We start from the raw sequence: 23,365 nt of genomic DNA on the forward strand, positions 1-23,365 counted from the left end.
AGAATCTGCTTCTAGCTAGGAAGAGGCAGTGGGAAGATGGGGAGGGGGGCGAGGAATGAGAGAGAACCCAAAAGGACATGGAGAAGGAAGAAAGAGGGAGGAAGGTGTGAGGAAGGAGCAGAGAGGAACAGGGAAGGAGACAGCCGCAGGCCCGGGGGCATCTGGAATCCCTCCCCCTGCACCACTAGCCTAAACAAGGGTCCCAACACCAGCCAGCCTGGGCTGAGCAGTGAGGACCTGGAACCAGAAGACAAAGCTGTACTCTTGTCAAGAGGAGGGATCCAGGCAGGGCAGAAGCAGAAAAAAGACACAGGAAGGTGGCTTGTGGAAGTCAGGAGCCACCCAGCAGGATGGCAGGCTGGCCATAGAATCCTCCAGGCCCAGCAGGTCTCCCCGGCCCCTCTGCAGCAAAAACGAGGCCCAGGGAAGCTAGAGGAACTAAAGGATGCTGGACTGGTGCCACTGTGCTTAGCGCAACACAGCTGTCCCCAGGACTCCCCAGAGTGGGGCCACCCTGCCATCTCTCTTTATTTTTATTATTATTTATTTATTTATTTTTTTTTAATTTATTTTTTTGGTATGGAGTCTCGCTCTTGTCGCCCAGGTTTGAGTGCAGTGGCACGATCTTGGCTTGCTGCAACCTCTTCCTCCTGGGTTCAAGTGATTCTCCTGCCTCAGCCTCCTGAGTAGCTGGGATTATAGGCGCCCACCACCACGCCCAGCTAATTTTTGTACTTTTAGTAGAGACGGGGTTTTGCCATGTTGGCCAGGCTGGTCTCGAACTCCTGACCTCAGGTGATCCACCTGCCTTGGCCTCCCAAAGTGCTGGGATTACAGGCATGAGCCACCGCGCCCGGCCTGCCATCTCCCTTTTATTAGTGATTGCAAAGTGCTAAGGGGGAAAGACTTTCAGCAGCCCACTTTCCTGCACAGTCCTCAAGAGGCCAGCACCTCCTTTCCTCTCCTTGGCAGACCCTCCCTCGCTCCTCTACCCTCGAACCCACAGGCACAAGTGAGCTGTGGCTGGGAGTCAGGAAGGGAGACTGTCTTTCTTAAGGTACGCACATGCTCAGCAGTGATGGCATGGATGGGGAGGGGTTCCAGCAGACTTATTTATAGCCAAGCAGCCTGTCCGCACGCTCTCCAGTGCGGCCTGCCTCACTTGCCTGCCTGCCTGCCTTCCTTGCCTGCCTGTCTGCCTTCCACTGGGGTTTTTCAATCTGTGCCTATATTTATCGCCCAAAGCCGCTGGGATAATGGCAAGGCCAGAAATAGCCTTGAAGACATTCACGTGAAGATGACGGGCAGGTCCCCAGCTCCTGGGCTGACCTCGCCCCGACATCTGCCACTTGGCAGTGGGTATGAGGAACAGCTGGACAGAGCTCGGGAATCGGCTGCAGCCAGATGGGAACAACATAATCCTCCTTTCTCTGCTGGCCTTGGCCCTCTGTAGTGATGCAGGGGACATGTCGAAAATGATACATCACAGCCGCCAGGCCACAGGGAGACCAAAGGTGACAGAGATTCCTGACGTCAGTGTGCTAATCAGAGCAGACAGTCCAGAGAAAGAGAGAAGAATCAAAGGCAGCAGCACAGCCTCACAGAAAGCAGGTCACCCCCAGCACCCAGGTTGCAGGGAGATGCTCTCCTGCCTGGCTTCTTGCACCTGTACAACGGAATCATGGGCCCATTTCCCATTTCTGTCCTCTGGGATGAGCGCTGGCCCACAGGCTCTGGGAGATGCTCTCAAGGGAACAAGGATTTGGGTCCTAAAGAGGCCTGGAATGGGTTGGGGCTCATGGGAGGAGGAAGAAGGTGCCAGATGTAAGTCAGGACCAGGACGGGGAGCTAGACATCTAGGCAGGATGGAGGGTGTCAGGGACCACCAGCCAGAGCCCTATCATAGGAGGGCAGCAGTACGAGATAAGAAACATGTGCAGGCCAGGCACAGTGGCTCAAACCTGTAATCCCAGCACTTTGGGAAACTGTGGGAGGATCACATGAGTTCAGGAGTTCAAGACCAGCCTGGGCAACATAGTAAGACTCTGTCTCTACAAAAAGAGAAAAATTTTTTTTAATTAGCCAGGCATGGTGGCCTGCATCTATAGTCCCAGCTACTCCAGAGGCATAGGCAGGAGGATTGCTTGAGCCCAGGAGTTCAAGGCTGCAGTCGGCTAATATGCAAATGGAGAAGAGGAAGCGCCTCCTAATTAGAAGCAAACACACAGATGCCACAGAGACAGCCACAAGGTTGGCGAGTGAGTCCCCCGAATCCCAAGGGCTCCCAAGTGTCCACTCCTGAGAGCTGAGCTCAGGGGCCGGCTTCCTTCCCAGCCCAATCTCCATCCTGCCAGCCTTTGTCTCTGTACTTCAAGAACCTGAAACTTCTCAGCACTCCCCAAAGATACCATGCACTTTGAGTACTGAAGGCTCATTCTGGTCCGTCTGCCTTTCCCCCTTTACTCCTGATAAACTCCTCCATATCCTTCAAAGCCCATTTGAAATGCTCCCTCTTGTATGAAATCTTCTCCATCAGATGTCAGCTGCTGCCTTCTCTCTGCTCTAGCTGCACTCCGTGCCTCCCTTCTGTGCATGTGCTATGCATTCCAACATGTGTCTATACCCCCATCCCAGGGGCTGAGTTCCCCTTCCTCACTGGATCTCTGATTCAGTGGGCACAGCAAGCACCTGCCAAATAAGGGAGGCAACTGATTCCCTCCTTCACGCTCACCCAGAACTGTCGATTTTGCTGAAAATATATATATATATATATATATCTTTTTTTTTAAAGAATGAAACCTCATACCAGGACTCCCTTTGGAGATGAGGGCAAAGGCAAGTCTGGCTCTCTGAATCTGCCTCCCTATGTTCCTCGGAGAACACCCAGCACAGCAAGATTGGGAAGCTACTGTTCTGCCAGGGCTTGACTGGCGGGACAAGTGGGATACTCCTCTACAGAGAGGGAGGAGGCCCACCTTTGTGCCTGTGGGCTGACGAAGTCCTGGGGGCTCTGGGCCCTACCTGCAGCACTGGCAGACTTCCCACAAGCTCCTGGTCTGAACATCATCTCCTTCCACATGGCCGATCATAGAGCAGGAGCCCAGTGCAGAGGAAAACTAGGCATGTAGCTAAGGGCTGGGTTAACCTTCTCTGTGCTACTGTTTTTTTAATGACCCAAACAGCTCCTGGCTCCTGGATGCCTGGCTCCAGGTCCCACTGTGTGCCTGGGTTCAGATGCCTATCCATGCTGGCACTGTTCCAAGTCCCACCTACAGCTTCTCAGATCCCACAGCTGGCGCACTATCCTTAGGAAGCCCCTCCAGCTGAGGAGAGAGATGCACAGATGTGCCAGGCACTGACAGCCTGGGAGGCCTATTCCCAGGGGCAATCAGAAGACTAGAAAGCACTGAAAGAGGCAGTGCCCTGTAAGGACAGCTCTACATCCACAGAAAACACCACTAACAGAGCACCCAGGTGTGCAGGCATCCATGCCCGGGGGAAGTAAGAATTGCAGGTGACACGCGCACAGCCTTACCAAGGACTCCGCAGACACCTACTCCTTTCTTCCACATGACCATATGCAGTAAGGACTAATAAGGTCTGCATTTCACAGAAGAAGAAACTGAGGTGCAGTGAGTTGAGGGGACTTGCCCAAGGTGTCCCAGGCAGTTAGGTTCTGGAACCTGCATTAACCACACTATACAATTCTCCATGCAGATAAAACAATGTGCAACGTAAAATGCTGCAGCCTCTCTGGAAAACAGTCTGGCAATTCCTCAAATATGCTGAACACAGAGTTACCATATGACCCAGCAATTCCACTTGTAGGCATGTGCACAAGAGAAATGAAACATGTACAATAAAAACTTGTACACAAGCTGGGCATGGTGGCTCATGCCTGTAATCCCAGCACTTTGGGAGACCAAGGCAGGTGGATCACCTGAGGTCAGGAGATCAAGACCAGCCTGACCAACATGGTGAAACCCCGTCTCTACTAAAAATACAAAAATTAATTGGACGTGGTAGTGGACGTCTATAACCCCAGCTACTCGGGAGGCTAAGGCAGCAGAATCACTTGAGCCTAGTAGGCGGAAGTTGTAGTGAGCTGAGATTGCGCCACTGCACTCCAGGCTGGGCAACAGAGCGAGACTCCGTCTCCAAAAAAAAAAAAAAAAAAATCATGCAGCACTGACATATGGTACAGCACGGATGAACCATGAAAACATGATGCTGAGTGAAAGAAGCCAGACACAGACGCAAAAGACCATATCATCTTATGACTCCATTCATATGAAATGTCCGGAAAAGGCATTAGCCATTCTTCTTCTCTATGAGAAAAGACTGAGACCCAGTCAGACTCACCTGAGGCAGGAACAGCATCTAATGCCACCCCTTCCACTGTGTTTCTATAACTCCATATAACGTCTATAACTCCCTGGTTCCAGAAGCCTTTCCTGACTTCATATACGAAGGAACTGATCATTCCACGTGCCCCATTCCCCACACATACCCCACACTGACATTGATCAGAGAGCTCTGCCAGCCAGGTGCATGGCCACCTTTCCCAGGCAGCTGCAAGTGCCAGGAGCCACTCCTATTTGTTTTAGGGAAGGAACATTCTTTATTGAGCACCTAATAAGTGCCTGACACAGTGCACAGGCACTCTGTACTGGTTTTCTTATTTGTTTTCTTTCCTTTGGTCAAAGTTTTTTCAAACCTAGGCCATTTTTGGGAGATGCTTTAATGCTTCAAAAACACACACTTATGACCCCAAATATTCCCTTGCAGTGGGACATAGCATGGGCTGACCCTGGGCCAACCTGTGATGCAGGACAAGGTCCCTCCTGCCGAGATGCCACCTCCCCACTCCTCTCTCACTGTCATCAACTTGCCCTGCTTCTTGTTTCTGTTAATAAACATATCCACAGTGAAGTATCAAAGAGTGAATGCAACATGTTTCCCAAGAGTATTTATCATTTGAATGAAAACTAGAAAGAGGGCAATGCTTGACTAAAAGGAATAAGGGACCAATAGTAAAATTTCAGGCACTGGAGGGATAATGAAGAAATGGTTCTCCTTCCCAAGCCCCTCAAAGCACAACCCTTATTTATTTTTACCTCCAGCACATAGTGCAGCTCAGGCACACAGACGGTACTTAGTAAATGTTCATCATGTGTTAAGTGGCCTACCTAAGGCCACTCCTCCCATCTGGGAACCTGCCCCCTAGAAAGCTGTAGTGCAAGCTCCATGGGGACAAACCATAAAGTTCCCTTTTCCTGGGGGTGGTGGAGTGAGTTCTAAAACCCACCACCAGTCCAGCATGGTGGCTCATGCCTGTAATTCCAGCACTTTGAGAGGCCAAGATGGGAGGATCACTTGAGGAAAGGAGTTTGAGACCAGCCCGGGCAACATAGCGAGATCCCATCTCTACATAAAATTAAAAAATTAACTGGGTGTGGTGTGCGTCTGTGACATGCAAGTTCGAGACTGCAGTGAGCTAAGATTGTACCACCGTACTCCAGCCTGGGTGACAGAGTGATCTTGTCTCTAAAAAACAAATTCTTAAAAATAATAGTGCCCACCACTAATTTGTAGGCACAACCTAGACACAGCACTCAACCTCAGTTGTCACAGAACTCTGCCTACACCTGAGAATTGCCACAGAAATGCAAGGAAGTCCCCAGCAAGGTGTGTTAGAGTGCTGCATCCCAGAGCAGGAGGGAGAAGGCTGGGGAGAGGAAGGAAAGTGCTGAACAACATGTGCTGTGGGGGAAGATGCTGCCCTGAGCTACTTAAGGGCAGAGAGCTTGCCTCCAGCTTCCTTACTGTCTCCGCTCCCTCGTCCAGCCTCAGAAGAAAACACTAAGAAGTGGCCTTCTGCAAGGACATGCCCACCAGAGCAAAGGGCAGTTGAGAATGGTCTCCTGGGGCAGCCCATACACCAATCAATGGAAGTAATTTCCAAGTTGTCATTCCTCAACAATACATTTACTGTGATGGGGATGATGAAGTTAAAAAACTGAAAGAAAAAGCAAACTGGATTTCCCTCCCCTTTGGCCTATAGATTCAGCTCCTCCCAAGACAGCAAAAGCAACATCTTTCCCTCCCATCCCCCACAGGCAGCCCTCATACTGAGGAGTGTAAAGAAGACAAGTGATTCTTCCCATGCTGAGCTGGGAACTTCACAGGTCTCATTCTGAATCCCACTAGCCACAGGAGACCTTAAAGCTTGTCATTAGAGCAGCCTTGCACACTAAAAAAGAAAAATACCAGCTTTCTTCACAGAGAAGCACATGGAAGTCACTCGATGCAATGCGAGGACACCCCACAGTGATCAACCTAAGTGTATGGGTCCTGGAGGTTTAAGGGAAACCTGTTCTTGGTGACACAGTTACCTGTAGGGCTGTCAGATCTCAGCCCCCACCAACCTTCCTTGCCCGTTGTATTCCAAGGGACTGAATCATGAATTTGTTTATTTAGAGACAGGTCTCACTCAGTCGCCCAGGCTGGAGTGCAATGGTGTAATCATAGCTCACTGCAGCCTTGACCTCCTGGCCTAAAGCAATCCTCCCACCTCAGCCTCCTGAGTAGCTGAGACTACAGGTACATACCACCACACCAGGCTAACTGAATCATGGGTTTAAACAAACCACCTTGGTAGACACAAGGCCTCTGGTTTGTGTTCCCTGGGGCATCTGGTGGCAGGAGAAGTTGTTTTAGTGACTGTCCTTACAGTGATGATCCCTGATCTTGGCCATTTCCCTGCATATGCCTCTAACATGAACCTATGACCCTGATGATACAGGCTCCCTGGGTTTGCTCGTCTGTCTCCCTTGAACTGTTAGCTCCTTGACAGCAAGACTCTCTTATTTGTTCGGGCCTGACACTCCATGGAGGCTCAGCATGAGCCAAGTGAATAATGCACAGGAGCACTGACTTTGATCTGCCCAAGGCCTGACATCGTCAAGACTGCAGCCCAGCTAAGGTGAAAATGCTGGTCCAGAGAGAGCTGCTGAAGGCCCAGAGTGCCAAGAATCCTCAGCTCACAAAGTCTCAGGCTCCTGCTGGCCAGCGGAGGCTGGGCTTGGCCTCTGTGGGTGCTGTCAGGACCCTGTGGCTTGGCTCTGGGACCCTGGGGCCAGCCCTTCTTCCCTTGGCCCTCAACCTCACTGGAACCATTCATTGTTTCAGCTGTAAAAACACTGGACCTGCATTCCAGAAGCCCAAATTTTGGCTCTGCAACTAACCAGCTTGCCATGGGACTTTGGACAAGTCACTTCTTTTCTTAGGCCTCAGTTTTCCAGTGGGTTAGGTGTAAAGGTTGGCCTAGATGACTTCTTGCATCTCTCCAAGTCCACAAGAACCTTCTTTTAAGCAAGAGGCACCCAATGCCTCAGAATTCCTCTAGGATCTACCTTTATTTATTTTGTTATTTTATTTATTTATTTATTTATTTTGAGATGGAGTTTCACTCTTGTTGCACAGGCTGGAGTGCAGTGGCGTGATCTTGGCTAACCGCAACCTCCGCCTCCAGGTTGAACCTCCGGGTTCAAGCAATTCTCCTGCCTCAGCCTCCCAAGTAGCTGGGACTACAGGCATGCACCACCACATCTGGGTAATTTTTGTATTTTTAGTAGAGACAGGGTATCTCCATGTTAATCAGGCTGAAGGCTGGTCTCGAACTCCCGACCTCAGGTGATCTGCCCGTGTTGGCCTCCCAAAGTGGTGGGATTACAGGCGTGGGCCACCATGCCTGGCCTGGCTCTACCTTTAGAACACATCTGGGGCCGAACAGGCTCGCAGCCCCCACACACCCGCTGCCTCTCCCTGTCAGGCCTCTGAGTCCGAGCCAAGCCATCGCATCCCCTGTGACTTGCACCTATACGCCCCGACGGCCTGAAGTAACTGAAGAATCACAAAAGAAGTGAATATGCCCTGCCCCGCCTTAACTGATGACATTCCACCACAAAAGAAGTATAAATGGCCGGTCCTTGCCTTAACTGATGACATTCCACCACAAAAGAAGTGAAAATGGCCGGTCCTTGCCTTAAGTGATGACATTACCTTGTGAAAGTCCTTTTCCTGGCTCATCCTGGCTCAAAAAGCTCCCCTACTGAGCACCTTGCGACCCCCACTCCTGCCCGCCAGAGAACAAACCCCCTTTGACTGTAATTTTCCTTTACCTACCCAAATCTTATAAAACAGCCCCACCCGTATCTCCCTTCGCTGACTCTCTTTTCTGATTCAGCCCGCCTGCACCCAGGTGATTAAAAGCTTTATTGCTTACACAAAGCCTGTTTGGTGGTCTCTTCACACGGACACGCATGAAACTCCCTATTGCAATTGTTTCCCCACAATCACCCAGCTTCCTCCCTTCCTCCCATCCAGCCTGCTCTCATCACCATAGCCAGAAACCATCCTTTTAAAGCACAATTCGGATCCTGACCCTCTACTGCTCAAACATTTCCGAAGCTTCAGGTCACTCAGAGTCAGGGCCAAAGTGCTGATACAGCCTGCAAAGCCCTGATCCATCGGGGCCCTCAATATTCTCTGACCTCCTCCCCTGCTTCTCTTCCCCTCATTCACTCACTCCAGTTTCCTGAACATCCTGGACAAGCTCCTGCCTCAGGGCCTTTCTCCCTGAGCTACCATCCTGGCTCACTCCTCACCTCCTTCAGGTCTTCGCCTAAATGTCCCCAACTTGGGAGGCCTTCCTTTCCCCTGCTTCTGCAACTCTGATCACCATCTGATGTGCTTACAGGTTTTACTGACTATTTTCTATCGAGTGTCTACCCCCACTAGAATACAAGCCCCAGGAGGGCCAGAAGTTTTTAACATTTTATCACGTCTTTATGCCCAGCTCCTAGAATAGTAGGTACTCACTAAATACGTGTGGAATGAATCGCTGCTGATCCACTGAGGGGTCAATCGTGCTGCTGAAATGAAGAGTCAAGCTATTCAACCCCCCGGCTTGAATGGCGCCATCTCAGGAACCCCTCAGAGAATTCCAAGCTCTGTACACTGTCTCCAGGAACAAAAGCGATTGTCCCAGGCAGGGTTCACATCTCAGGAAGTGTGTGAAGAAACAAAGAAAGGAAGTGACACAGGGGACACAGATCCAGAAAGCTCCTGCTGACGACACCTGGCTACCGGGAGGCATGAGGGCTCAGCGCATACGGGAATGCCTCCAGGCACCTGGAGTGCTGAGCCGTCATGCCTCCAGCTGCCTCCCTGCAGGTGGGATGAGGTCATCAACGTGAGTGCACTGGATACCCACCATGGAGAAGTACTGGAAATGAACCGAAGACAGGGGCTCTGTACTAGAGCCAAGGGAAGGCAGAAACGAGAGGAAGAAGGAAAAGAAAGGTGGTGAGAAAGAGTTTCCCATGCTGAGAACCTGCAGGCAGAGATGTAGAGAAACCCCCAGCCCCAGACCACCACTGACCAAGACAGCAGGGCACCCGGCCTCACATGCCCTCAGGTAGGCCAGGCCAGCTTCCTTCCTGGCCCTGCCTGTCCTGAAGAGCACAAGTGAAACAGACCCATGCCCACCCCCCTGCAAGCATGGTATGCCTGCGCAAACCTCAACAAGTGACCAAAAGCATCGCCCAGAAACAATCGTCTTGCCACAGGCCCCCTGCTTCTTCTCTTCACCCCAGATAGCCTGCTCTCAACACGGCAGCCAGAAGACATCCTTCTGAAGCACAATTCAACACAAGCCAGAGGAATGCAGGCTTCTGCCACCTTGTTGAAAGTAAAATACATTCTGGGCCAGGTGTGGTGGTGTGCACCTGTAGTCCCAGCTACTCAGGAGGCTGAGGTGGGAGGACTGCTTAAGCCCAGGAATTCAAGGCTGCAGTGAGCCATAATCACACCACTGCACTCCAGCCTGGGTGGCAGAGCAAGACTCCATCTCTAAAATAAGTAAATAATTCCTTTAAAAAAAAACAGGAAGAAAAGAAAGTACATTCTCAGGAAGACATGCTGCATCAGAGCAAACAAGGCAAATGCAGGGGTCAGTCCCCAGAGCTCTGGGGAACAGGAAGAAGAGGAGACTGAGAAGAGCCAGCAATTTCTGGCTAAAGCCCTGCGTACTGAGCAGTGTCAGGTGTGTGTCAAAGAACCATATCAATAAACAAAATGTAGATGGGAGCAGTCAGGAGGGGCACAGGTGACAGAACTGGCCAGGGCATGACATGGGTCATCAGATTGTGCCCAGATCTCTACCAAGCTCTGTGGGGACAGCAAAGGAGCTGAGGAGGAGCTCTCTGTGGACTTCAGGGCAGCATCTTTGCTCCAGGGCATGAGGGCACTCAGCCCTCTACTTCCTCTCCATAACCTCCCCATGCTCTGGGCTCTCTGGGCAGCCTTCTAACATGCGAGACTTATCACAGACCTAAACCTCACAGGGACGGACAGGCCTGCATTCCCATGTGGGACTAGGGCTGCCTGAGAGGAGGGACTAGGAAGCAAGGCCCTCGCTGCAGGTAGGGCTCTGCTGCTGCTACGGATGGAGATAAGTCCCTTCTTCACCTGGGATGGGACTTCATCCAAGGGGCTGGAGGTGGGGATGGGGGTACAGCATGGGGAGGTGGGGACGTGCCCTGGAAAGTCTGTGTCATTGCTGCTGTGGTCTGAGGCCCTGCCCATGTCATGAGCTCTCTTTCTCCTCAGGAGACAGTGACCTTTTGAGGCCTGTCACAGAGACAATGGCAGGAAGTGCCCCTCCCTGCCTGAGCCACGGGGAGTCCGGAAGGAAGCCACTGCCTGGGCCCAGGACCCTCCCCGCTGAGCTCTTGCCCAAGGGACACTGAAGCTCATGGCAATGCCAGAAGCTCTGCTCACCAATGCCGAATGGCAAACATCTTCAACTGTGAGGGCTAAGGTCAAATATTCTCCTTGGCTGGGACCCTCCTCTTTAAGGCAGACCCCTATTGTGAAAGACAGCCAGGCAGTAGGAGACACAACCCCAGCTACCCCACCCACCACCTGCCACCCCCACCTTCTGGAAGGAAGGGCTCTGGATTCCTCCACAGCAAGGAGCTTTTCTAAAAATAAACCCTGGTCCTTGAGCCCTTTCCTTCCTCAGTCCTTTGTGGAGGAGAGAGGAGAAGGAAAGATCTCGTTCTTAGCGAACCCCAGGGAGTGTGGCCTCCCTCCACCCCATGACTCTCGCTACCAGGGCCCGGTAGTCACTATGCCACAAACTCCCAAGCAGGGTGCAGAGGCATGGAGGGGGCAACCCTAATCATCCTCACATGGGGCCTGCCATTTTCTAGGGGAGGGTTTTGGGAAAAGCAAGTGGTACCAGCTCTCTAGTCCAGGATCTGGGGGGAAAGGATGGCACCCAAAGGCAAGTCTCCCACATTACAAGGTTCCCAGGTCGACAGCAGACACAGACACTTACTGAAATATTTCAGGGAAAATGATGCCAAGAATTCTGAGGTCCAAGCAGTATGCCGTGACAGCACAGAGGGAGGAAGGAGAGGCTAATGTGGACCCAGGCCTTGCAAAGAAATTTAGAGGAAAGGAGCTGTTTGAAATGGGCTTGGAAGGTGAAACAGGAATCTGACAGGTAGAGGTGGGAAGAGGGAATTTCAGGATGCTGGAACTGCATAAGCAAAGCGCAGAGAATGTACCAGCATATAAACTAGACGCGGGCAGGGATGCCTGTCTGTTTTGTTCACAGTGGCGTCTCTGGCAACTGGAATGGTCCCTGGTGCATACTAAGTAACAATAAATACTTTATGGACAAATGAGTGGAGCAGAACAATTCCTGAAGACATTTTAGGTCTAAGTGAAGACCTTCGGATGAGGTGAGCTGCAAGGCCATGGTCTCTGCAAAGCCACTGCACTCTGGAATGCAGTTGTTAAGAAGGAATAGAACCTCCTTCCTGTAAGAAAGGAGACAGGAGACCAAGGCTGTGTTGAAGCAGCGTCCCTCAGAGCAATGTCAGTGCTCAGGCCATGCAGGGCAGAAGAGCTCTCACCGGGCCCTGCCTCGACTTGGCAGCCAAGACCTTTGGCAATAGGACAACCACGAGGCCCCAACCCTGCAGAACCCGAGTGACCCCTGGAGAAGCTGCAAGTCAGGGCTGAGTGTTACTATGTGCCCTCCCCTACATCCACTCCCAGTAGCTGGGACACCTTGGAAAGTGAATTAAAACAAAACAGAAAAACAAAAAATACAACATAGCACTCTCTCTTCTTAGCACTTGGAGGCCTTTTCACAGCAACTGAAAAGAATGAGCAATTAGAGAAGATAACAGTCCACGGTGCCAGCCTGGAACTACGGAGCCACAGAGGCAACTTAAGAGGCCCCATCACAACGTGCCCTATCTTCCCAGCGAGGATGAGGGCACCCGGAGAAGGGAAGGGACTTACCCGAGATCAGACAGCAAGTAACAGTTGAGCCTGGGCTGAACCAAGGGCCCTGTGAGTCACAGGCCAAATTTGAAAAACCATGCCATGTGCTTCCAGGTCTAGACTCGGGGTCCAATCCCAATCCCACCACTGACTAGCTGTGCAACCTGGAGCTGATATCTGCCATCTCTGAGCCTCGGCTTCCTGTGTAAAAAGGGACCCTAACAGGCACTGCTCATGGTTACTGTGGGACTTAGCCCCATGCAGCAGGGGCTGGGTACATTAAACCTACCCCCACCAGCATCCTCACCTCAGCTTTGCTAGCTTCCCTTGATGGAACATCCATCCTCCATGCCTCCAAAGCTGAAACTAGCCAATGAGTGTACAGGAGAAGGGTTCATCAACATTTAGGAAAAAAAGAAGGAAAAATCACTTTACCTCCTGTTCCACCCAACAAAGGCCTTGGCGTGGAAAATGGGGCCAAGGCCAGGGATTGTGCCTGAGACGCAGAAATACGAAATGGAAAGAAGCTTGGGAGGCCAGGGGCTCCTGCTGCCAGCTGGGGGTGGGAGGGAAGAGACTGCTACTCCCTGGGCCATTCAATCTCTAGACCTGGCACTCCCTGAGACTCAAGACAGAGGCTCAGGCCCACCCTCCACTCAGCCTTGGCTTCTCACTGTACATCCAGAGGGATGGTGCATTAAAAACCACACTCATGCTTGTTTCTGGGCCACTGACCATGACTTGCAGGCAGCTAAGCAAGGCAGCAGCCCAGCCTCTGCTCTCTGCCAAAGCCAGGGAGTAGCCAGAGCCTGAGCTTCCCAGCCAAGGCACAGAAGAAGCAAAACTCCTGCCTGTCCTCTTCCATGTACTAAGGGTAGAGCAGGCCAGGCTAAGCCTCAAGAGCAAACAGAAAAGAGCCACCCTGGGGTGCTCTATAAACAGGAGAATAGCAGCCGTTGGGGCCTCAAAGGCTGACCCAAGCAGTTTTTATCCTATTTGGAATCGAAAGCTACCAGAGGCAGAACATCGGTCTTTCGTATTTAGTGAAGAGAAGTCAATATTTGCAAAAGCGTAATCAATAAATACAATCTACCCCACATTAATCAGATAAAGTCAGGTTTATAGTGTCTTTTTAAGAGACGGGGTCTCACTGTGTTACTCAGGCTGGAGTGAAGTAGTGCGACCATGGCTTACTGCAGCCTCGAACTCCTGGGCTCAAGTGATCGTCCTACATCAGCCTCCCCAGTAGCTGGGACTATAGGCATGTGGCACCTCACCCAGTTAATTTTTTTTTTTTCAGAGATATGCGGTCTCACTATGTTGCCGAGGCTGGTCTTGAAATCCTGGCCTCCAGTGATCCTCCTGCCTTAGCCTCCCAAAGTGCTGGGATTACAGGTGTGAGCTACTGCGCCCAACAATAGTCCGGTTTTTAGGGGAAAAGGGAAACAGCAATAAAGTCTCCGTACCCTCAAACTCCAAAGGCCAGGGTGGCCTGCAGGGCCTCAGCTCTGGGAAGTAGGGTGCTACTGCACAGGTGGATGGCCTTACCTGTGGGTCTGAGAAGGCTCCACTGATGTCCCTGTCAAAGGAGGAGAAATGGGTCCCTAGGCTCACAGAAGGGTGTTGAGGACCAGGACACACGTGCCAGCATCCTGCAGGGAGAAGCACAATGGGAGAGGAGGTGAGACACCTGGACTCTGATCACTCCACACCAATCCAACTGGGAGACCCACAATGCCGATGGACCAAGAGGATTGAACAGGGGACATCTGACTAAAGGTGTCTCCATTTTACAAAGGGACCCAGCCCAGGACGATTCAGGAAGCAAGTGTCTAACTCAGAATTGGTGACAGATACACCCCAACATTGCCCGGCACCCCTTCTACTTAGGAAAACTGCTCAGGGAGTGGGAATTGAGACCACCAGCACACACCATAAGCCATCTTATTTTCGAAGGCCCCTGGAGCTCTGTCTCAAATCTTGATTTTTCACTCATGAACCCCACTGGGATTGGAGGACTTCAGACCGCAGAGAGGAGGCTGGAAAATGAGGTAATGCAGGAAGAAGGGTGGGAGACACAGTCCGAGAGGATGGCGTCCTGATGCCGGGACAGGGGCATGGTCACATTGTGGGGTGATGCAAATGGCTTCCAGCCTTCCAGCAAGCCCCTCCAGCTGGGCAGAGTGTGATCTGACTACCCAGAGGCCAGAGACAAGCATTCAAAACAAAATGAAAAAGGTGGAGAAATGGATTTCCAAAGAGTCGCAGGTCCAACAGCCTCAGAGATGACAAAGTCTTCACAGTTACCACTGAAGCCACTACCCAACCCAGGGCTCCTACAGGGACCACAGACAAGCCGGGTAGCCCACCTCGCAGCTCAATACACATTCTTGTTTGCCTGACACACATACAAGCCTCCTGACCCTGGGCCCAGAGAGCAGGTAGCAGCCTACAGGGCTCTCCAATGACCATGACAGAGAGGCTGCTTATCTGCTGGCTATGGAAGCTGGGAGTGTTTCAGGAACTGATGCCCAATTCCAGGGCAACCCTGCTTTAAGAGCTGAGGACAGGCATGGTGGGGTCTCCTCAGACACCAGTCCATGCCCGCTAGGGGCAAGCACAGCCCTAACAAAGGGAAATGGAATGGTGGCTGGGGATGGCAAAGTCATCAACTGCCAAGTGAACGGCCAGACAGAGGAGGGAGAGTGGAATTGGGGAGGTGTGAAGATAGCTAGCAATACACAGCAGTGGGAGGTGTGGCTGCAGGGAGCGGGCGGCTCTTCCAACCCTGCCACCACCACCGCGTCCTGCATGCCCACCCCCGTGCAGGCTCCTCTGTGGGACTGAGGCTCCATCGCTGTCCTGCCCCAGCCCCTTGTCTCCACGGCTGCATGTACACACCCACATACACACTCAACCCCCGGAACAAATGAAACAGCCCAGGCACCCACAGCAGAGTGGATGCAGGTCCCAGCCCTCCCAGTGACCATGAGCAAGCTGGCCTTCCAGCCTTGCCTCTACATGCCACCGTAGGCCACAGTTGAGGCCAGCAACTCTGAAGTCTCCCCATGTTCGAGGTGAGGAAAGCTGTTGAGAGGGTTGAGGGTTTGCCATGGTAACGCACCCATCAATGGCGAGCCAGATTTGGTAGACCAGCCCCGCTCCAGCCCACCACAATACTTCTCAGCGGGTGAGAAGGGCAGTGGTGACTCACACCCCGCAGAATTAGATCCACAGGGGCTATGAGAAAAAAGCACTCTCAGAACGCAAAGAGAGGCACTGCAGGGAATTATGTTTCTGACTAAAAGTATTAAAAGTGAAAAAAGTGAATGCAGGGTCAGGCTAAGGAGCCAACCCAGTAGGCAGCTACTTGGGGAACAGACCTCTAGGGGCAGGGGGCTCAAAACATCCCTGGAAAGAAATTAAAATGTGCTGCTGGCTAACTCAGTTTTCCTCCAGTGACCCCTCACATAAATGGTAAACAGTGAATCTGTCCACTGCCCTAAGGGGACATGGAAAGTCACAATAAAACACAATTCCTTGCTGGGGTTTGTTGCATGTAATGTACGTTCCATACACATGTAGTCACAGTCCTGGAGGGGAGCAGGGCATCCAAGACCAAATAATACATCGTGTTGCTGTTTCCCAGGAACAAATGTCATTTCATTCCTTTAAGTTTTAAATCCAAATCTTCAATATACTTTTTTTTTTTTTTTGAGATGGAGTCTTGCTCTGTCACCCAGGCTGGAGTGCAGTGGCGCTATCTCGGCTCACTGCAAGCTCCACCTCCCGGGTTCACACCATTCTCCTGCCTCAGCCTCCTGAGTAGCTGGGACTACGGCGACTGCCACCACGCCCGGCTAATTTTTTTGTATTTTTAGTAGAGACGGGGTTTCACCATGTTAGCCAGGATGGTCTTTATCTCCTGACCTCGTGATCCGCCCACCTCAGCCTCCCAAAGTGCAGGGATTACAGGCATGAGCCACTGCACCCAGCCTAAATCTTCAATATACTGCTTGAATGATTTGGAAAACTGCAGGGGAAAGAAAAACAAAACAAAAAGATACCTTAGGGGACAAGAACAACAGAAGTCAGAATTGCTTTCCTAAAAAATTTTCAGATCCCTGACTCTGTTTCAGTCCAAGAAAGTGAATTAGCAAGTGAATCTGTTTCTCTATACGATTCCTATTAATAGAATATCAGTCTGTCCTCATCCCCACTAAATAAATGTCAAACAAACACTTAAAGAATACCAGTTTGATGGGGTGCCAGCTACTAGCCTGCCCAGACGTCCACACGTCTCAGGCTGGCCCTTGTGGAAAGTGTAAGTTCCAAATGAGTGGGTAGTGCTGCCGAAGTTAAACACTGCTGTCTCCAGCCTCCGTTGACATGGCGACTGTGAGGCAGGTGGCTAAGGAATGGGTAGAGAGAGACCCATACGTATGGTAGGTGGAAGCATGGCAAACTGTCCAGAGTGCTGACAACAGACCATGCATGGCCTTTGACTCCATCTGGAGGCATGGTTCCTAATTTTTTTCAATTTAGATATAATTCACACACCATAAAACCCGCCCTTTTAGCCAAGTGCCATGGCTCATGCTTGTAATCCCAGAACTTAGAGAGACCGAGGCAGAGGATCATTTGAGCTCAGGAGTTCAAGACAAGCCTGGGCAACATAGTGAGACCCCCCATCTTTACAAAAATTCATAAATTAGCTGGGTGTAGTGGCACATGCCTGTAATCCCAGCTACTCAGGAGGCTGAGTTGGGAGAGTAACCTGAGTCTGGGAGATCAAGGCTGCGGTGAACTGTGATCACACCACTGCACTCCAGCCTGAGTGACACAGCAAGACCATCTATAAACCCAACAAAACCCCACCCTTTCAAAGTATATAGGTCTACGGTTATTAGTCTACTTACAATGTTGTACAACCATCACCACTATCTGATACCAGAACATTTTCATCACCCCAAAAAGAAAACTTGTACACATAAGCAGTCACTTCCCATCCTCCCCTCCTCCCTGCCCCTGGCAACCACTAATCTTTCTGCCTCTATGGGTTTGCCTATTCTAGATACTTCACATAAATGGAATCATATAATATGTATCCTTTTGTGTCTGACATCCTTCACTTAGCATAATGTTTCTGAGGTTCACCAATGTTATAGCATTTGTGTCGGTATTTCATTTCTTGTTATAATGGAGTAATATTCCATTATATACACTACATCTTGTTTATCCATTCATCCATCGATGGACATTTGGGTTGGTTCCACCTTTTGGCTATTGTGAATAAATGCTACTGTGAACATCGCTGTACAAATTTTTGTGTGAACATTTATTTTCAATTCTTTTGGGTATACACCTAGTTATTCCTAATTTTTTAATAAGATAACATCACTTAATTTAAGACAAGTAATGCATCTGTATTTTGAAAACCTTCAAAACTCAAAAGGATAAAATGGTTAGAGGGTGAGAGTAAGTTTCTCTCTTGTCCCTGTTCCCCAGCACCCAGTTCCCTGCCCAAAGGCAAATTCCAGTTTCTGGCGAATCCTCCCAGAGACCGCCTATACATATACACCCTGCTTTATTTTAAAGACAGCTTGCATGGGAGGAACCTGGCAACTAGATCAGGCCGGAATCAGGCTGGAATCAGCCCAGTAACGCCAGGAAATGAGCACAGTCCAAGTGCCATTTCTCCCCTTTGTCCCAGTGTGCCCCTTGGAAAGCCATGTAGCCTAGAAGAGGCCACGGAACTGGGTGGCAAGAGGAGTCCTGGAGGTAGATGGGTTCTGAAATGTGGTCCTCCATTTCCCAGCTATGAGGCCTCACTCAAGCAAGCTGCTTAACCTCTCTGGGACTTGGTTTCCCTATCTAAAAAAGAAAGTGGATACTGGTACCTAATTCATAGAATGGCTGAAGAGTCGATGAGCTAAAGAAAGCAAGTGCTTAGCACCATGCCTGGCACACAGTAAGTGCTCAGTGTTTTGCTGCCGCTGTGATTACTACCGCTGCTTCACCTCACTGAGCTGATCTTCAGCTTCCTCCTCCGGAAAATGAAGGAAGGCACCTCCCAGGCACAGTTACGGTGTAGACCCGAGATCCCTGCATGAGGGCCAGGCGTGCTACAGCCTCTGAGCAGTGGGGACTCAGGGAAAGTCAGGTGGCTGAGATGTGTCTCCAGCTCCCTGCATGCTGCTCCAGGCCCTTCTGAGGCTGGGTCTCCATCCTCTCACCCGCCCACCTCCCTGTATTCTCCCAAGAACAGCTCTGAACCCTCCACCATTACCCACCCTCCCACAGGCCAAGAGGAGGAGCTGGCATCATGGACCCCATGTCTTGGGCAGGCTGGCTGGCTGGATTTCTTATTTTATGACCCTACTCCTCCTCCCTTCCATCTTCTTCAACAAACACTCTACTCTGGAGCTGAGCTTCTCTTTCAGAAGCCCAGATTATTGGAGGCAGCAGGGAAACCCTCAGAGACGTTCAAAGTGGAGAGACCTCCAGTGAAGGTGGAAGCATTTGCAGGGCCATTAAAAGACTGTTAGGAGCGATTTTTCTCTCTGCTGGCAAGTGGCAAAAGCAGAGCCCAAAGAACAAAACCCAGACCTGGGAAAGCAGAGCAGGGGAAGAGAAACTGAACAAGCCTTGCTTAACCATGCAGAAGTTGATGGAGGGAAAAAACCCAATACGCGCGCGCACACACACACGCACACACACACATGCACACACACACACACATACACACACGCATAACAAAGAGGAGAAATTCTTAGCCTGCAGCAGTTGGTAGCATTATGTAAAATCCCAAGCCCACAAAAATATCATTTGGATGATAAAAAGTTAAATTTAGCTAAGTACAGAGTGACTAATACTATGAGGGAGAGGCAGCACCCCCAGTTGCCTGGAGCTGATACAGCTGGCTTTTAGAAACTTTTGACAAGTAACCAGGGCCTTGTGCAGCACAGAATAACAGATTATGTAATAGGAGGCACCACCATCAGCAATACAAAACACAGCACAAGCGTGCAGCCTTCTCCAAGGGAGGGAACAGTTGGGTTCTGGTTTGAGTGGCTCCAGTAGGACCTTGCTTGGGCCATGGGAACCTGGATATTCCAGAGGCATCCAGGAGCACAGCCAGGCTTTGGAAGGGTTTGTGTGAATGGGTCTGCAAAGATCTTTTCCCACGGTGGTTGCCGGGGACTGTTACTTTGGTGGCCTTCAATGAGCCATGCCCTCGTGGAGTCCCCTCCCTTTTAATCTAGCCTGGCCTTGTGGCCTGTTTTAGCCAACAGTATGGGATGGAAGTAACACTGTGCCAGGTTTGTATCTCTAAGCTTAGGGAGGCCTGGCTAAGAATTGAAAGCAGGATGCAAACAGGTATTTCTGCACCAATGTTCACAGCAGCAATCTTCACAATAGCCAAAAGGTGGGCACAACCCAGGCATCCACAAACAGATGAACAGATAAACAAAATGTAGTCTATCTACATGATGGAATGTTAGCCTTAAAAAAGACAGACATTCTGGCCAGGAGTGGTGGTTCACATGTGTAGTCCCAGTGCTTCAGGAGGCCAAGGTAAGAGGATCACTTGAGGCCAGGAGTCCAAGACCAGCCTGGGCAACATAGAGAAACCCCATCTCTACAAAAAATACAAAAATTAGCCAGGAGCAGTGGCACATTCCTGCGTCTCAGCTACTCAGGAGGCCGAAGCAGGAGAATTGCTTGAGCCCAGGAGGTTGAGGCTGCAGTAAGCCATGATTATGTCACTGCACTCTAGCCTGGTGACAGGGCAAGACCTTGTTTCAAAAAAAAAAAAAAAAAGGAGGAGAGGAGTGAGGAGAATGAAGTGGTGGTGGCAGCCCGGATGCTTCTGCATTTGAACTCTAGGGAAGCTGAAGCCAGGTAAGAAGCCAACCACTTGTACCTTGCCCAACGGGTGATGAGGAGGGGAACGGATGTTCCAGCCAGCAGCCCTAGCAGATACAGCCAAGCACCAGTACCATCTCACCAGCCACAGGAGTGCAGCCAGCCACCTTGTCAATGGGTCCCCCACCCCAAGTAGTCAAGTTGTTCCAGATGACACCAGTGGTGCAGGGATGAGCTAACCTTACCACTGGGCCGTGCCCAAATTGCCACACTGTGAGCAAATAAATAAAATGGCATTTTGCATCACTATGTTTGGACGCACTCTGTTAAGCAGCAGTAGGTAACTGACGGTGGCCCAGCTCTCTAGCGGGTTTGCAGGAAGTTCTACTTCCATCATAAGACTCATGAAGACCTTTTGTATCCTCACATATGAGAGTTGCTGAGAGACATTAGTGCTTAAATGAGTCTTAGGAAGAGAGTAGTCTTCCACTCCCAATATCCCAATGGAGTGAATGCTGAAATGAAGCCGGTGCTGAGTTTCAAACAGCTGTCGTGAGGCTGGGGAATTTCTCCAGTGATCCTACGGAGTAAGCGGGCCATCAGATGATCAACTCAAGCTGTCACTTAATTACACGACTCTCTAGCTATCTGTGCAGAGCAGGGGTTTGCACACTGTGGACAGAGATATGGATGGGATTCCCTGAGTGCAGTGAAGTGATCATTGGCATGGGATTGAGACCAGAGTTCTGGCTGCTGACTCTGGGTAAGTCAGCTCTGCTCACTGGGCCTCTGTTTCTCCATCTGTAGAGTGAGGAGGCTGGGCTTGATGACCTCTGAAAGGGTTCTCAGTTCAGCTCCAACATTCTACAATCCTATGATTTGGACAGAAGGGAATACTGACCTGTAATCCAAAGCCCTGCATCAAGTCCAATGACTTGCATCTAGGTTTGCAAGGCAGACAGAAGTGCTCACTGGGCTCCTCAGACGTGTGCCCCTGGAGCCCTGCTCTGCTGTCTGTGTCCTTCATGGATTTGTTCATTCATTGTTCAATATCTCACTATGACAGACTCTGGCATGGTCCAATTTCCTCTCCCTAAATCATATGTTTAGCCCCCTGGACTCTAGGTGAGGCTACGGGACTAGTTATATGAGTAGGGGAGGTCCACCACTTCAAAGCCTGGCCCCCAGAATGCCCCATGCAATCTCCTATGCTCCCTCTTTCTCTGCTTACCAGCCAGCTGACTGCACAGATTCACTGGAGAACTCCAGGGGAGCCCCAAGGGATGGGAGAGCCACAGTGTGAAAGGATCCTGGGTCCCCAATTCACCACATGGAGGCCACTCACAGAGCATGCAATTCAACTAAGACAAGAGTGGGGATAAGCCTTTATTGTGATAAGCCACTGAGACTAGAGAATTGTCTAGCAGCTAGCATTACTTAACTAATACATTCACCAAATTGATACTAATTGTCAGATATGTAGGAGATACACAGGAGAATTAGGCTGAGGTCTAATCTTAGCCTTCTTAGAACTACCAGTCTAGGTGACAGTTCAGGGAGATTGGATACAGACCAGTTCTGTACTCTGCGATCATGATGGGAACCTGTTCAAGCTCTATCCATACTGCCTGCTTCCAAAAACCTTACAACATAGGCTCACCACATTTTCCCACCAAACATGAGATGAGCAAAGAAAGAAAGCAACCAAACAGAAGGGAGAAAATCTCTATCAAGGCTCCAAATTGAGAACAATCTAAAAGCAAATGAGTAAAATCTTAGCTGTGTGCTTCCTGGTAGGCAAAGCAAAGAGGGAAATATGCTGGGTCACAAAGCTCTTCCCAATAGTGGAAAACATTAGTTCATGATAAGAAACAGACATTGTGCTTGGGAAGAGTTCTGAGGGGAATGTCCACGGGGCCAGTGTGTGAGGGAATTTGTGCCTGGGAGGAGGAAGCAAGAGGAAACCAAGCTAGCCTGGAAAGCTGTCAGCCTCCAGGGTGTACGGACAGCTTTGCAGCCCCGCCTGCGGCCTGACTGGCTCTTAACGGAGAGCTCCTCAGAGTAATTCTTCATCTTCGTTAATGTCAACACGGCAGCACCATGATAATGATGGAAAATATTTACATACCATACCACTGATGGGTTGTTTAGACCATCTGGCTACTGGACGTGGTAAGTATTGTCGAACACATGGCCCTTCCGCAAATACTGTGCCTTAGTGCTGATGGAGGCCAGGCTGCAGGGACGTGAAACAGTGTCACTCGGCTGTGTCCGTGTGGCCTGTGTCCACTGTCAGCTTTAGTCACCTGCAGGTCAGGGGCAGAGATCTCCAGCTCCCACTCCCAGATGTATCTGGGCTCAGCGTTGATGACAATAGTCTAACTATTCCCTTTACCAAGGGCCTCTTCAGGACTCAAGTGATCCAACAAGACTTAACGCAGCAAGACAGCTCTGATTCTGTGGCCACCTGGGGGATTTCTCCAATGATCTCCTGGGACTGCTGAGAATGCTCAGAGGAAAATTCAGCACAGTTCATTTGTGTTTGAAGCAGCTTCTGCCTAAGCTTTGTCATGCTCGGGAGGTAGGGACGAGGATTAGGTAGCACAACTAAAGGCTGTGCTCTATCTAGAAGCATAGAGGATGGTGATCTTTTTTTTTTTTTTTTTTTGAGACAGAGTCTTGCTCTGTCACCCAGGCTGGAGTGCAGTGGAACGATCTTGGCTCACTGCAAGCTCCGCCTCCCAGCTTCACAACATTCTCCTGCCTCAGCCTCCCAAATAGCTGGGACTACAGGCACCCGCCACCACGCCTGGCTAATTTTTTGTATTTTTTAGTAGAGACAGGGTTTCACCGTGTTGGCCAGGATGGTCTTGATCTCCTGACCTCGTGATCCGCCCGCCTCGGCCTCCCAAAGTGCTGGGATTACAGGCGTGAGCCACCGCGCCCGGCTGAGGATGTGATCTTAATCACACCTAAACGAAAATTTCTTCGTTCCATCCATGTGGCTCCATGAGTACTAATATCAGGCTGAATACAGAGGCTTTTTTTCTGGGTCAATGCTAAATATTTCTTCTTTTTCTTTTCTTTCTTTCTTTTTTTTTTTTTTTGAGTTTGGGGTGTTGAGTGGCTT

At 50.5% G+C, this 23,365-nt stretch overlaps 1 protein-coding gene across 13 annotated transcripts in view; it reads right to left on the reverse strand.

Annotated features, from left to right (window-relative positions):
* Window positions 1–23,365, reverse strand: part of PITPNM2 (phosphatidylinositol transfer protein membrane associated 2) — a 164,578-nt gene that overhangs the window by 109,934 nt on the left and 31,279 nt on the right. For 11 of the 13 annotated variants that reach the window (XR_010108973.1, XM_034934750.3, XM_034934744.4 and 8 more), the window contains exon 2: window positions 13,915–14,018. The exons of 1 other annotated variant lie outside the window; for it this stretch is intronic. The gene's annotated coding sequence lies outside the window, so the exon portion shown is untranslated. Of the gene's footprint in view, window positions 1–8,883; window positions 9,046–13,914; window positions 14,019–23,365 lie in introns of those variants that run through there. One more of the 13 variants, XM_063593754.1, reaches the window with a different exon arrangement.

The sequence above is a fragment of the Pan paniscus genome, chromosome 10 (assembly GCF_029289425.2).
Source record: "Pan paniscus chromosome 10, NHGRI_mPanPan1-v2.0_pri, whole genome shotgun sequence".
Taxonomy (NCBI): Eukaryota; Metazoa; Chordata; class Mammalia; order Primates; family Hominidae; genus Pan; species Pan paniscus.